This window comes from Fistularia commersonii, chromosome 10, assembly GCF_037954325.1.
Source record: "Fistularia commersonii isolate RoL2024-O1a breed Wild chromosome 10, RoL_Fcom_v1.0, whole genome shotgun sequence".
NCBI lineage: Eukaryota > Metazoa > Chordata > Actinopteri > Syngnathiformes > Fistulariidae > Fistularia > Fistularia commersonii.
In genome coordinates, this window is record NC_141293.1 from 19,809,803 (window position 1) to 19,824,643 (window position 14,841).

General features: G+C 42.4%; 2 long non-coding RNA genes across 2 annotated transcripts; one reads left to right on the top strand and one right to left on the bottom strand.

The window, feature by feature from the left end:
• Positions 1 to 776: 776 nt before the first annotated feature.
• Positions 777 to 6,559, bottom strand: LOC147230738 (uncharacterized). The gene is made up of 3 exons (XR_015106735.1): positions 6,482 to 6,559; positions 3,945 to 4,120; positions 777 to 912 (listed from the first exon to the last, which is right to left on the bottom strand). It is a non-coding gene; the product is annotated as an uncharacterized LOC147230738 (long non-coding RNA).
• Positions 6,560 to 8,343: 1,784 nt separating this feature from the next.
• LOC147230739 (uncharacterized) lies at positions 8,344 to 10,061 on the top strand. Its single transcript, XR_015106759.1, has 2 exons — positions 8,344 to 8,957; positions 9,722 to 10,061. It is a non-coding gene; the product is annotated as an uncharacterized LOC147230739 (long non-coding RNA).
• Positions 10,062 to 14,841: the final 4,780 nt, after the last annotated feature.

Here is a 14,841-nt window from a genome sequence, read left to right on the forward strand (position 1 = left end):
GCATTTAAACTTGCGCTTATCACATTTTTTCAGGGAAATTCACTTCATCACGTTTTTTTATGCATTAAAAAATGTGAAATTTGCTCAAGTATTTAGTCAGCCACCAATTGTGCAACAAAAGTTCTCCCACTTAAAAAGATGATTTTCATCAGAGCGACACTTCAACTATGAGAGACAGAAAAAAATCCAGAAAATCACATTGATTTTTATATATTTTATATATATTTTTATATATATATAAAGAATATATTTGCAAATGATGGTGGAAAATAAGTATTTGGTCCATCATAACAGTTCATCTCATTCTTTCTTACGTACCCATTGTTGCTAATGACGGCGGTCAAAGGTTTTTCAAGTCTTCACAAGGCTTTCACACACTGTTGCTGCTATTTTGCTCCATTCCTCCATGCAGATCTCCTCCAGAGCAGTGATGTTTCTGGGCGCTCGCTGGACTTTCAACTCCCTCCAAAGACCTTCTATGGTCTTGAGATGTGGAGACGGCCAGGCCACTCCAGGACCTTCAGATGCTTCTTACCGAGCCACTCCTTCGCTGTGTTTGGGATCCTTGTCCTGCCGAAAGACCGGCAAGATTCATCTCCAGTGTCCTTGCTAAAGGAAGGAGGTTTTCACTCCAAATCTCTGACAGAGGAGCCTCTTAAAGAAGAACCTCCAGGTCTGTGAGAGACGGAACTCTTGCTTGTTTGTAGGCCACCAAATACTTCTTAATTTAGCCATAAATTCATTAAAAATCCTACAACGTGATTTCCTGGATTCTTTCCCTGCATTCTGTCTCTCACAGTTGAAGTGTCGCTATGATGAACATCATCTTCTTGAGTGGGAGAACGTGCACAATTGGTGGCTGACTAGGACTTCTTTGCTCCACTGTGTGAGGACGTTTGCAAAATGAACCAGCTGAGAAAATGGAAGAAAAAAAAAACAAAAGGAATATATTTTTGGTAAAGTGAGAAGACAAATAAAAAATAAAAAATGAAATAATCTGATTTAATTTCGAAGATGACGTCTCAATTATAACATTCATGATTGTTGTTATTGTTGTCATGATTATGTTGCATTTTCATTATTATTGTGAACGGGCAAATCATTTTCTCAAAAATGACAATGACTCATGGTACGCACACACACACACACACACACACTCCCCTCATATGAAGTATGTTGTTTGAAATATATCCCCTTTTAAATAGAATTATCTGAAAAAAGTTCAGTTTTTCAGGCAAACGAGGCTAAAAAAGGTTTGATTTTGGCTGAACATTCCAGGAAAATGCCGAAAAAATGCATCTCTGCATGAAATAATCGTCCAACCATAAATTCCTTAGTCCGAAGAATATATGGCGCCGTGCAGGCCTTGATTTAGGTGCGTCGTCTTTCACCTCCTTTCCCCTTTTTGTGTCCTAACAAGTCTCCGGTCTTGGGTTTGTGCTGCAGGTTCTGTGAGGACCAGGGAGGTCATCTGGACTCCGTCCCTTTTCAACAAATGACTTAAAAATGGGGCTGTAGTTCCATCAACGATCATTGCCGTTTTACTTATTTATCCGCAACGAAGGTCAGGTAACGCCGGGAAAAATGACAAAAATGTTTGGTTTTTTTTCATACAGACATTTATTTCAATTCAAACTCATTATTTGAGTCACAACTTTAGTGTTTTCCTCCCACAGTGACACCGTGGAGCTCCCATATTGTTATTCCTATACATTGTCCAATTTCAACTAGATGTATTTCCTTTATCTCATGGAAATATGGTTACATAATCAACTAATAGTGATAACACATTTATTCCTAAAGTGCATTTTATTAAAGAGCTGTGCAAAGAAAGAGTCATTTACCATTTCAATACGGACCTCTATAACAATGCAAAAGTGTGTTTTGTACATAATATTGCTTTATGCACCGTTTCTGTGGCAATCATGGATCATTGCGGCTTAGCTGGTGCCTCATATGACTTCTCAATAAATATCAGATTATTTTTAGTTTTCAGTGGCGCAGCGCATCCAATTACCGTCTGGAGTCATTCTACTTTGATTTATTATTAACACTTTCTTAATTGAGCGATAGGTCAGGGTTGCTGAGTCACGCAAGCCTTACGTGACATTTCTTTGGATGACATCATTCAGCCGTGACCTCGTTCCCCCGGCGTATCGTAAAAACGCGATAAAAGCTCTCACCGCGGGTCGACCGGTGCGGCAGCGATAAATAAGGATTGGTTTTTATGGTTGGTTATTACATCGGAAATAACTACGTTGGGCATAAATGACTCAGATCGTTCTTCCCGTTTGTTCCCTTGCAAAGTTTGCACGGGTTTATTCTGTCCGGCGGCTTCTCTCTTAGATTCTCGCGGTGGCGTCGGAATCGACGGTGGTCGCGGGAGACGAGCAGAGGGACTTATAAAGGTACCTTTAATTTGAGCGGCTCGTCGGGTCGCTGGGTTCGCAGCGACGCCTGTCAGCGCTCGGGATTATCTGCCGACCAGGAACTCAACGGGGAGACGGATAAAGCCTCCGTGGGAATCAGTTCCACCTGATACTGAGGCAGAAATCACACACTCTCACCCCATCTGTGTCTGCGCACTTTTAAAACACTCTCACCCTCACCAGTAAGCACAGTTTACGACACCTGGGTTTGTGTGTCGGGAATTTTTAAACTACAAGAACCCAAAGGAACAAGTCTGAACAGGAAGACGTCCTCCTTCCGGGCCGACGGACGGCGTCGTCTTCCAAACATAAGAGGTCATTTCTTCAAATGTTTCAGACATCAGACAACAAATGAGCCACCTGTTGAGTGGGGTGCTGATAAAGGGGAAAAACATGAAAATTTGGATTTAAAAAAAAAAAAAAAGTGGATTATTGTCAGAATGTGATGATGTGTTTTATTGTTAAATAGTTCAACCAAACAATGAAATTATCTTTTTTCACTGAAACACCCACAGTTCATTATCATCGGCAGCTTTGTCATACATTTCCATGAATATTTAAAACAAAGTGAAATAACACCCGATCGTTGTCGATCTTTTGCTGCTTCACATCTAATAATTATGTAATAATAATAAAAGGAAGGCTGTTAGAGCGGGAGTCTCCACGCCGGGACGCTGAACTCCAACTTGCTCCCGATGGACCGGTTAACACCTATCTGCTGCCGTCGGCGCGTGAGTGTGTGTGTGAGGGTGTGAGTGTGTGTGTGAATGGCTGAATGTAATCTAGTGCAAAGCCTTTTGCAACCGCAAGGTATGAAAGCGCCGCGTAAGTTGAGTTGTGAGCGTACGAAGTGGCGCATCTTAAGGGTGTGAAGGCCAGAGATGATCGATCAGTGCTGCGAAACCTCAATGAAACTGATGAAGGGCAGCTTTTGTCACAGCGTCGCTGAAGGGTTTGTCATTTTCAACTTAAATAGAGTGAAAACAACGGCCACGGACGTATCAAATATCACATTTTTCATCTGGTTGTCACGGAGAATCCTGGAACCCCTGCCGGCAAAGCTGACTTGAAGAGAGTTGATTTACACGACGTCTGAAAGCGGAAATGTCAGCTACCCCTTCATCTCGCGTTAAAGTAAACGTCCTTTCACTCGTCTTAAAATGAACTAATCCCTTTTTTTCCCCGAAAAATAACCGTTGAGATTTTTTCCAGGAAAAGTCAGGTAGCGGTTTGAGTTCGTTCTCAGGTTATTGTGTGAACGCTTCATCGATTGTCCGCTATTGTTTCCAACCTGTTGTTTCAAGCTCCCACATGACACACAAAACACACAAAAAGTTACGTCCTCATCATCATCATCGGACCTCAAAGAGGCTTTCAAGGGCCGAAACAGTTCCCGTGAATTCAAAAGTACCCAAATGCAACATTTTCTCTCATTGAAATCATAAGAAAAATCAATGCGAAATAATGGATTTTTGAATTTAAAGCGGAGAAACAAGTCTAGAAGATGAAACTCACATTTAGCTTCCTGGAAGTCGTGGGGAAACAACAGCGAGACCTGGAGGGACAAGATGTCGGACCCCCGGGGACGAATACAGTGGCCTCGGCCCCGAGGTGTCACTCAACACTTCTTTTAGACGACGGGACGACATCTCGGACGCCTCCCTCGGTTTCTGGATCAAATTATTTCCGGCCTGGTGAAAGGGAACGCGGCGTTCGCTGTTACTTGAGTGCGTGCGGGTCGTGGCGATCACACAGTATCAGTGTAAGTACAAATAGGCCGGATGAGTATATGAAAAAAAAAAAAATGTTTGAAGCAAAGTGCAGACCTTCGGTGATTTTATTTTTGGAGCCGAAAGAAAAGGAGTGTGTGAGGTCACCGGGGGGAAGATGAGAACTTTGATAGCATTCCTGCGCGTCACTTGAGACTTTGCCCAAGGATGGTCCCCCCCCCCCCCCCCCCTCGGACCGCGGCGTCGCAACACTGATTTATTACGCTTTTGAAAGACGTGACGTGAAAAGTTCACAGGTCTCCAGGATCCGTATCTCAGCGAGTCACAAGACTTGCACCCGTAACCAAGGAAACGGACACGCGTACGATAAATCGACCTTTACTTTTTTCTGTCTTGTGTGTTTGCCGTGCAACCTGATCCCGCACCTCCTGTTTCTAGAACACAACCGCTGCACCGCTAACGGCTGCAATGCTAAAAGTAGCATCCTGACCCCTCTGAAATGCATTCTGGGAATATCCCGTCTGCGACTCGGCCTCGTGGGGCGGCGCCGTGAGGTCATCAGGTAGACGCCGTTTCTTCTTCGCCCCTTTAATCGTATCGTCGAACGCGTTCATGGGGGAATCGTGTCAAAGCTAGTAGGCCTGCGGGTTAACCGCCGACTGGCAGGCGCCGCTTGCAGGACGTGGGTTTGCTTCGCCTCGTATGAGGACATTAGATTTGGATTCTCCCGTGACACGTTTTTGATTTCGAGGTCATTTCTTGCAACGCTCACATCATTTCTTAATCCTCAACAAATTCTTCCAGCGTAGAAGGAACTATCCATGCAAGTAGCCACATGCTAGCTGTCGTTAAAGTGTTTTTTTCAAAAAATAGCAAAGAAACTCCTCGTAATGACGACGTCAAAACTGACAAGACGACGCCAAAGTGGCCCCTGTGCATGTGTGGATTTACTTATTTTTGGTCAAGTGTTATTGTATTCATTCTTTGTTTATTCCCAAATAGTTATAAAACATAGTTTTCAAAGAAAATTTATATTTTGCACTAACAAATAATAATATGGTTCTGTAACTGGATGCATTGCTATTTTAAATATTACACTGAAATTACAAGTCAGTTAAGTTGTCATGAGTGCACAAATGTTGACCAAATAATCTATTTTGAAAAATCAATAAGTGTGGTTCATGTCATTTTTATAATCCAACATATTGGGTAATAGGCAGTAAAAATAATGTTTGTACAAGATTCATTCATTCAATGTTAATTTACAGGTCTCAGAAAATTAGAATATTGTGATAAAGTTCTTTATCATCTGTAATGCAATTACAAAAACAAAAATGTCATAAATTCTGGATTCATTACAAATCAACTGAAATATTTCAAGCTTTTTGTTATTTTAATATTGCTGATTATGGCTTACATCTTAAGAAAACTCAAAAATCCTATCTCAAAATATTAGAATATCATGGAAAAGTGATTTTTGGTTTTTTAAATGCATTACAGAAGATAAAGAACTTTATCACAATATTCTAATTTTCCGAGACAGTCCTGTATATGAAATATTCTTATCACAGAAGTAGAAACGTAATAGAGGGTTTGTCACACCGAGGCAAAGGCGGTGTTTTTGTTTGCTTGTGTGTTTAACAGAGTAGCAGGCTTTATTCAGGGATCCAAATGAATGTTTGTATGTGCATGGTTTTGATGGCTATTTGGTGATTTCCGAATAACGACTACTGGTACTTTGGATCTTCGATTTTTGAATTGCAATTTTTGCAAATCGCTTTGCATAAAAGCGTCTGCTAAATGACTGGAATGTAAATGTAATGTAATGTTATGTAATCCGCCGATTTTCTAGAATACACGGCCGCAAACAAATCAAAATGGAAGAAATACAATGCAACACGATTAAGGTGGAAAAACGAATTAAACGCGACACATTTTCCATATATGTGACGGCGTATAATTTTCTCTGCCCTGTGTTTTCCACCCTTGTTGCTGAGCATCAGCCACATGACGGTGTTACATAAAGGGTTCAAGCTAAAGGCAGCTGGACATCCCATTGTGAGAAAGTATGATATTTCATTGTCCTTCCATCGAACCGAGGAAAGGTTAGATTTAGCACGTCCACCTGTTTAATATCCACCATCTTTAATTGGCTTAATCTCTAACACATCCAGGAGTTACCTCATCATAACCTTGTGCAATCTGTTGCATCAAAGGACACTGCTTTCCGGAGGGAAACACACACACACACACACACCTTCACGGCACAATCACACACACCAGCAAATTAGAGACATGGAAGGACAACTTTTGACCTCTGACCTCCTTCCCCCGCTGCTCTGTTGATGCAGGCTTCAGCTGAAGTAACTGTATCCTGAGACAAACGTCCGGGCGTCGCCGCTCTCAGCTGTTCCGTCTCCTGACTTCTTTTAACTTCTTTTAATTTCAAACTCAAACAATCGCCTCGCGGGAGAGACAATTTATTATGTCACACTTTGCGTCACACTTGGCAGAATTTATTGGACATGAAATAAGTGGCCGCTGCATTTCCAATAAAGCTGTGGTAAACAAGATTGCAAAATAATACCGGGCTATTCTTATCGATATGATTGATTGCGATGTTTTTTTGTCCAGCTGCCGGGTCACGACGGCTGCCAGGTGTTTTGGGAAATATTAATTAAAGTCACATAACAAGTAAACAGATAATCTATTACGGAATATTGTTTTTATTCTCCGGTTCTATATTTTTTATTACACTTTTAATGAAGTAATAATTGCAGCAATTATCTGGTTTACTGCAAATTCACTTGGTTTGTTGGTTTGTTTGTTGCCTATTTGTAAGAATATGACACAAGTGGATTAGCCAGTATTTGCCAGACGCTTCGAGATATACAACTATATCATCAGCATATTGACGGACATTTTCCAGGAAACGCCTCAAAATTTTATTTACTGTTTATTACATAAATTACTTATCTGACCATCACAGTTGGTCACAGTTTAAAGTATTCTTCTGGAAGATTTCTGCACACCGGCGTTCAAAAGATGGATATTGTTGCAAGTTCAAGAAGTCCATCAAATTCTGCTGTTTTTAATAGCTATTTTTTGATGTTTTGCACCAGTTAAACTGGAAAGTTACAGAGCCTGCAGTGACAGTTTTAACTGTGGGAGTTTCAACAAGTGTAAAGTACAAAAATAACACATCTATTCCTGAAAGCCTTAAAGAGATCTCAAACTTATTTCCAGATGCGTGTACTGGAAGCCGGTTAATGCGGGCAAGAAGGGGTCGCTGGAAAATATAAGAGTGTTTATGAGCAGATATTCACAACTTTTAGGTCTGACCTAAACCCTCATATTCCACGCCGACACCCACGGCCCGGCCGGCACCGTTTCCTTTTTTCAAAACCTGAAATACAGAACAGGTATTCTGAACCAAATCATTGCTCATGACAAATAAACCAGGGAGGCAAACAGAATATAAGCACACAAAATAAACATTGTCCGCCCAAAAGCATGAACACAGAATAAAAACGGAAGGCATGCTTTGCTGTGCACACATTTATAATTCCCTTATTCTACGTTTATTCCGTTTTGTGTGAATGAGCGTGATTCATACAGTTATCGATAAATCTATAGCAGGGGTGAGCAAACTTTTTGGCTCAGGGGGCCGGATTGACTTTTAAAATTTGACAGACGGGCCGTGTCAGCACAGGCTACGATACGTATAAGAACGGATTTGTTAACGGCACATATCAGACTTATATCAGACTCGTCTGACATTTGTCTGAATGTGGTCTGACATTTGCTTTGAAAATAAAACCAGCTCGGTTTTGAAGGCGCTGGCGTTTGCTTGCATCTCATGCACAAACCGTTTTTTCCCTCGTAGCTTCACGCAAAGCCCGTTCATGCATCAGTATATCAACAGTAAAGACTGAAGCACAAGTCCAATCTGTGTCACTCAGCTCAGGAAAATTCTCAAGTAGCTCCAAGAATGAAATAATCTCCCGTTTGAGCTCCCACGTCCATTGATAGTATGAATTCTGTACCAATCTTTGGCGGGCCGGATTAAAAATACCAGCGGGCCGGATGTGGCCCGCGGGCCGTAGTTTGCCCACCCCGGATCTTCAGAATGACATCGAAACTCATTTAACACAAGCGGCGAGTGGTAACTCAGGGTGACACTTTCCACCTCTCACAGATCAAACCCCTTGGATTTGATCGATGGGACGATTCCGTGTGGAGTTTGATGCCTGGGTTTCCTCCCACACTCCAAAAACATGCAGCAGGTTCAGAGGAAAAGATCTGGAAAATTATCCCAAATGAATGAGCGAGTGAGTGAATGAATGGTTTTCTGTCTGGATGCGCGGCGTCCAGTCCAGAGGCCGAACCCGCCTCTGGCGCCATGACAGCTGGCGTAGACGCCGCCATCGCCCGCGACCCCGAGAGCAGGATAAGAGCCGGGCGATGGATGAATAATAATAATAATAATAATAATGATGTGCTTTCCATTAAAGCGGAAGAAAGACCTGAGCGAGCGAGTGTGCGGCCTGTGGATTTCAGCTCCTGGTTCAGATAAACAGCAGGACAGGATGAAAGAAATCAGAAGCCTGCCAGCTGCCAAATCTGTCACCCAACAAATGCAACCCTTTAAAAACAACATCTTGAGACAACAAGGGTTCCTTCAGCTCTACTGAAGATGAGATGAGATAAAATGTAAAACTTTGAGAATAATCAGCGCCCGGCTGTCCTCACGCTGCTGCCTCTCTCCTCCCTGCTTGTTCCAGACGCACGATTTTTGGTGAATTATTTTATTCATTGCTATTTCTTTTTGTCACTCTGTTTATATTGTTGTTTACTTCTGGTTGTGTGTTTTTCACCCTCCTTGTTCCTTGATGTTGTTGTTGTTATTGTTGTCTTGCCATCTTCTGTCTGTTGATTTCTCTTATATCTATATTCATATTTATTTTCCTTTTTTTTGTAACTGTTCCACTGCTGTGACAAAGGAATTTCCCCTGTGAGGATCAATAAAGTTTGTCTTATCTTATGAAGGTCAGATATTGTGCTTAAAAGGCGGTCGATGGACACACATTAGTTCCATCTGAAACGGATTCACGGTTGTAGTTTTTGTGCGCTTGCGTTTCGCTTGTTTTTTGCAAGTCAGTAAATGATTGGAATGGAATTTCGATGAACATTTAGCGATGCCTTCGCCACGATTCTGAAAATTCCCGTGGAAACTATGCCCACATGACGGGGCGGGGCGGCAACCCAAGAGTCCAAAGGCACGGAAACCACGAGGAACATGCCGTGCACGCAGGAGCAGATGGCAGCGGGGCTCCTTTCTGCAGACGCGTTTCTCAATTTGCTTTTTCTCGGCTTGTCTCGGACAGACTTCGCACTCCCGAAAGGTTTACGCTAAGAAGGAAAAAGGAAAAAGGCTGAATGACTGTTATTAATAAACCCAATTTGATATGTGCTGCTAATTCTGCCTTTTTAATTCTTTGAATTTGAATTTTAATGAAGTAGTGGAGGTGCTGTAACCTTTCTTTTCTACTTTGTGTTTAGTTTTTTCAAAGAGTGAAGTGAATGGCTCACTGGACCAAACACCACCTTAATCCACCATTTTACCCCGGAGTTCGTGGTCCCTTTTCCGAGGTCCACCAAGAAACAATAAATATTTTCCATTAACAAAATCAGCAACGTAACAGCTCAGCAGCACACGTCTGGCAGATGCAGGGTTCATGATGGAGGTCCGGTATAATATGAGTGACGCTGGACTAGGACCAGACATGTGGAGCCCGCTGGGTCTGACTCGTAAGACTAGTTAACCCAGACCGTTGCGTCTGGAATGTGTAATCTTAATATTGTGTACAAATATAAAAATGATATATATTTTTCCTGTGCATCGTGTATTTGCAAGTGTATTTGCAGTCCCTGTGTCCTCTATTGTAAGTCGCTTTGGATAAAAGCGTCTGCCAAATGCAATGTAATGTAATGTAATGTAATGTTTTTATACCGTACCATAATCACTAGCCAAAATTGAAATGGTCAGCTTTTGGTTTTATTACAAATTTATGTATTATATTTTTTATATTTATTATAAACTTCGTACGACGGCTCCTGGAGTCGCTTAGGTCAGATGTTATGAAAATACCTCATTTTTCTGGACAAACGTTTCAGCTTAAATCACCACTAAAGCCTTTAACGCATGCATTTTACAGGTTTAATTTTCACGTGTAATGTTTTTTCCAATTCCATACAGATTCCACATTGTTGTCGGAAGCTGCAAAAATTATTTTCACTTTCACATTTCATTTGTGGGTTTAAACGACACAACATCTCACAAATATTAAAATGGTACATAGGCATCCAACATACAGTTTTTTTGAACTCATTTAAATGAAACATATTCATTTTCACTGCCATGATTCACTTTTTCTATTATTTTTCAAGGTATACGTGGTTTTCACACCCGACATTTCATATTCCATTTCCCAGAGAGGTTATTACAATAGTTCGACCTGCAAGGCGACCATTAGGAAACGTATAACGTCACCTGAGGTCCGACGATGAGCTTTGTGGGGTTTGACACATAAGATAAGATAAGATAAGATAAGATAAGATAAGATAAGATAAGATAAGATAAGATAAGATAAGATAAGATAAGAACAACTTTATTTATCCCAAAGGAAATTGTTGTGCCAGAGTTTCAAGTAAAAACATAACAATAATAGATAATAGTAGGAAGGAGGGAAAATAAGGAATACAATAGAATATAGATTGTCAAGGTTGAGGCCATCAAGTGTTTTAAGGTCTTAAGTGCAAAGATTTGAAGATTCCATACGGCTGAGGGAAGAGCAATTAAAAATATATAAATAGAATAAAAATAAATAGTAATAAGTAAATAAAAATACACATATTGTGTATTTCCATCTCCCGTCTGGTCGTACAGGTGTGTTTAAGTGCTTGATGTTCAGAAAGGCACCCGTTGGCATCAGTGCGGCTCCACGTGCCCGGAAAACCTCCTGCGATCACCCGGCAGCCGGTCTGAATTTTGTAAATGCCACGTTCTGAGATGAGTAAATAAATCCGGCCTGAAATCTGTGATTATTTAAAGAGACGCGACTTGTGTCACTGACCTTTCCTGCAGTTTACGGGGCTCCCGGTCTGCATCGGTGACGTGCCGCACGCCCACAGAGATGCTGCCCGCCTCTTTATCTACTGTCCTCCTACCTGGATCACGTGACTGGTCGAGTGTACGGGAACGAGCCGCTGGCTTTTCTAACACTTGATGAATCTCTGTGAGAACCCAAACGTCCTGCCGTCAGCTCAGCGACTCCCAGGAAAACGCCCTGAATGTCTGGAACTCTAAGTGCGGTTCTTGTTGACAGGGTCCTCACGATTAAGATGCTCTTCGTTCCTTCATTCATTCATTCATTCAGCATCCGTTGGGAGCGTCACTGGGCGAGAGGCCGGTTGGCGGTCGCTGGCAGGGCCACATATGGAGACATACAAACACTCGCTCTCATATTCAACCGTCTGGGCCAGTCAGAGACTCCGATGAACTTCCTGCATGTTTCTGGACTGTCAGAGGAACCAGAGAACCCGGAGGTGATCCGTGCAAACTCAAGGGAACCGGGACTTTCTCGTTTGGATGCAGAGGCGCTAACAATGAATAACTGGCTGCTCAGGAACAGGATTTGATCCTTTTGAGTTTCATATCAGGCCCTCCTACTTGTATCCTTATGAAGATCAGCATAGGATCATTTGGATTTCATCATATTTACTCTTTTAAGCTCTTATTTTGAAGCCAACAACTCTAAAAAAGGGAACTATGAAAACGTTTTTGAATATGAAAGAGTTTTAGGTCTATCATAAATAAAAAAAAGGAGGTTCTAACTTACGGGGGATAATGGGGTCATGAGTTTATCTGACTCCTTGTCCCAGTTCTGACAGGCTTCATGTTCTCCCCGTGTCCGCAAGGTTCTCCGGTTTCCCTCCACAATTTAAAGGCGTTCAGCCGCTCATTTCAGAGGCCCGAAACTGCCTGGATGGGATTGAATGGTGGCGCGTCTCTTTGTGTGGCTCCGTGATCGTCTGGTGGCTGATCCTCAGTGAGCCCCGTCTTTTGGCCGGTGACGGCTGGGAGAGGCTCCGGCATCACCCCACCCTCAGTGCAGGATTGAATGAATGAATGAATGAATGAATGAATGAATGAATGAATGAATGAATGAACACCTCCTCCAGTGAACGCTTGCACGATGATGAGCTGTGAGCCAAGGAGACGTTCTCAAAACTAACATCCTTAGACGGGTACTTCCTGATTAGCTGCAATTCATCTGGTTATAAATACCAATTTGTTCCAACTTTACATGCTTATATTAGCTTCATAAAAACATTTTTCTATATATGCACACACACACACACACACGCATATATATATACGTGACAAAAATAACAGTCATCAATATGCATTTTCCTCACAAATGTTGATGAGTGTTAGCGTCTTGTCCACCTAAGTGTTAAGATCTATTTCAAGGTCACCCAGTTTTGTCCTTAGGTGTGTTTTGACGTCGCTAATTTGATCTTTATGATGCTGCGAGTGAAGAGAGGGTGAAGGGAACTGGAAATCGGATTCCGTCGCTATGCGGCCTCGGGGTTAAAAGAAGTTCACATTTTTGCGATGTATCACAATGACCTGTTGCTATTGATATCTGGAATCCTCCTCCTCCTGAATTCTGACCTGACGTTATAATATGGGGCTAAAGGTAGAGATATGTACCGACACGGCCGGCTGTTAAATGCACGCTTGTAAATTCCACGTATGTTCCAGCTGCCGTGGATAAAGCTTTATGTGGAGCACGTTGTAAGTCACTGTATTCTAACTGCCCGTCTGCGGCGCATCGTGCAGAGAATTCAAAAGAGACTCACAAAAGTACGACTGTGCTGCGATGCCTGACAAATGTTTGTAAATGTCACCTTTGAGACCCCGTCTCCCCGTATGCAGGCATTACATTTGGAGCTCTCGGCGATTTTTAACGCTATCGTGCTCAAACTGTCATCGTCCCAAATGTATTTTGGCCGTGAATCTTGTGCACGAAAGCGTACATTTGTACATTTGCAGAGAAATGTCGAGATAATTGCTCGTGCGAAACAGGACGACGGAACGAACGGAAAATAAATAGATAAAAAAATGTCAATTTTCCTCTTGTGCCTCTTGTTCCATCTTGCAGCATTTGATTGAGCCTGAATAGTTCTGAGGATTATGTCACTTGGTTTTTACACATCCTGATCTATTTATTCACCCAAAGGTCACATTAGGAAAACCCAGAGGTGAACGCTCAGCCATGTTTCATGCACCTGAATGTCCACGGTGACTTCTTGGTAATTTGACAGATCATAATGTGCACCATAAAGAGCAGGAGGGATGGGGTTGGGGGGCAACCTGAGCCTATGTATAGCAAGAAAGCAGAACGTGTGAGCCCACTGTCAGGCATGTGTCCAAGAGAGGGCCTAACACCGGGCTGTAGCAAACAAACATTTTCCAGCGGCTTTGCTCTTGTGAGGAAGTTTGTGTTTGTGTTTGTGCAGAGCCGCATCAGCCGTGACTCACAATGCAGAAAGACTGTGACATTTCGCGCCGCTGCAAGAAAAAAAATCCTCCCTGGAGCTGCAGCACGTCCTTATTCATTTCATGGTTTCCCCTCCTGGACCCTCAGAGACCACTGTCTGAAGGACGCGAAGGAAAAGAATTACTATCGTGCAGCGATGCAACTCATCAATACGTCGGTGTATATTTTATTGACGGAGACGACTTTATGAAAATATGACTCAGGGTATTAAAGCAGGAATTTCCATCATGGTAGAAATTACCCGAGCTTTATCCTTAATGAATGAATGAATGAATTAAAAGTAAACGTGTAAACCAGTCGGGTGGTACCGAAGGGAAAAGGGGAGCCCGACGACAAGACGCATTCATTATCAGATTTAAAGGACGGTCCAAAACACCACAAATGTATTAGGTGAATAAAATTCCACTGCATTGTTTTGCTGCAGCCAGATCTAAAAGCAAGGACAACGTTTGCTAGAAATGATTTTTTTCCATTTCCTACGTAAAGAATATTGTTTGTGACGCCGTCGGCGCTTTGTTTTGTGTTTGTAAATCACAAGTTAGTCGTACATTAAGAAAGCGCAAATCGATAGAACAGCTGCTGGTAGCGTCTGGTGTAACAGCAGCATCATATTTGAAGTGGTGGCGAGAAACGAAACCCCGGGGAGGTTTAGTATTTGTTGTGTTGCATTGACAGCGTCTCTGAAGCGCCCGTGTCATCGTGCGAATGCTCCCTGCGCCGGCCGCCACCGGCTCTGCCCTCCTCAGATGTGTGTTTTGGGACAGCTGGTGCCGCCAACACAACGTTACAGCTTCGGTTGCATGTACAGCATGTCACATTTGGGAATGGAAAAGAAAACACTTGAAAAATCACCTACCGATAAATCAAATTTTAACCACCGGGAAGGTCGGAATAATGTCGCGGGGGGACATTTGTTGCTTCATGTGCGGGAATCGGACCCGTGGAAAGTTCTCGGTGAGATTAAAAATGATGCAACTTTTGTATCAGCATGTATCATCCAAGCACTCACTGGCAGATCCTCCTCCACGGTGGTTGTTGTTGTGGGAGGAGGGT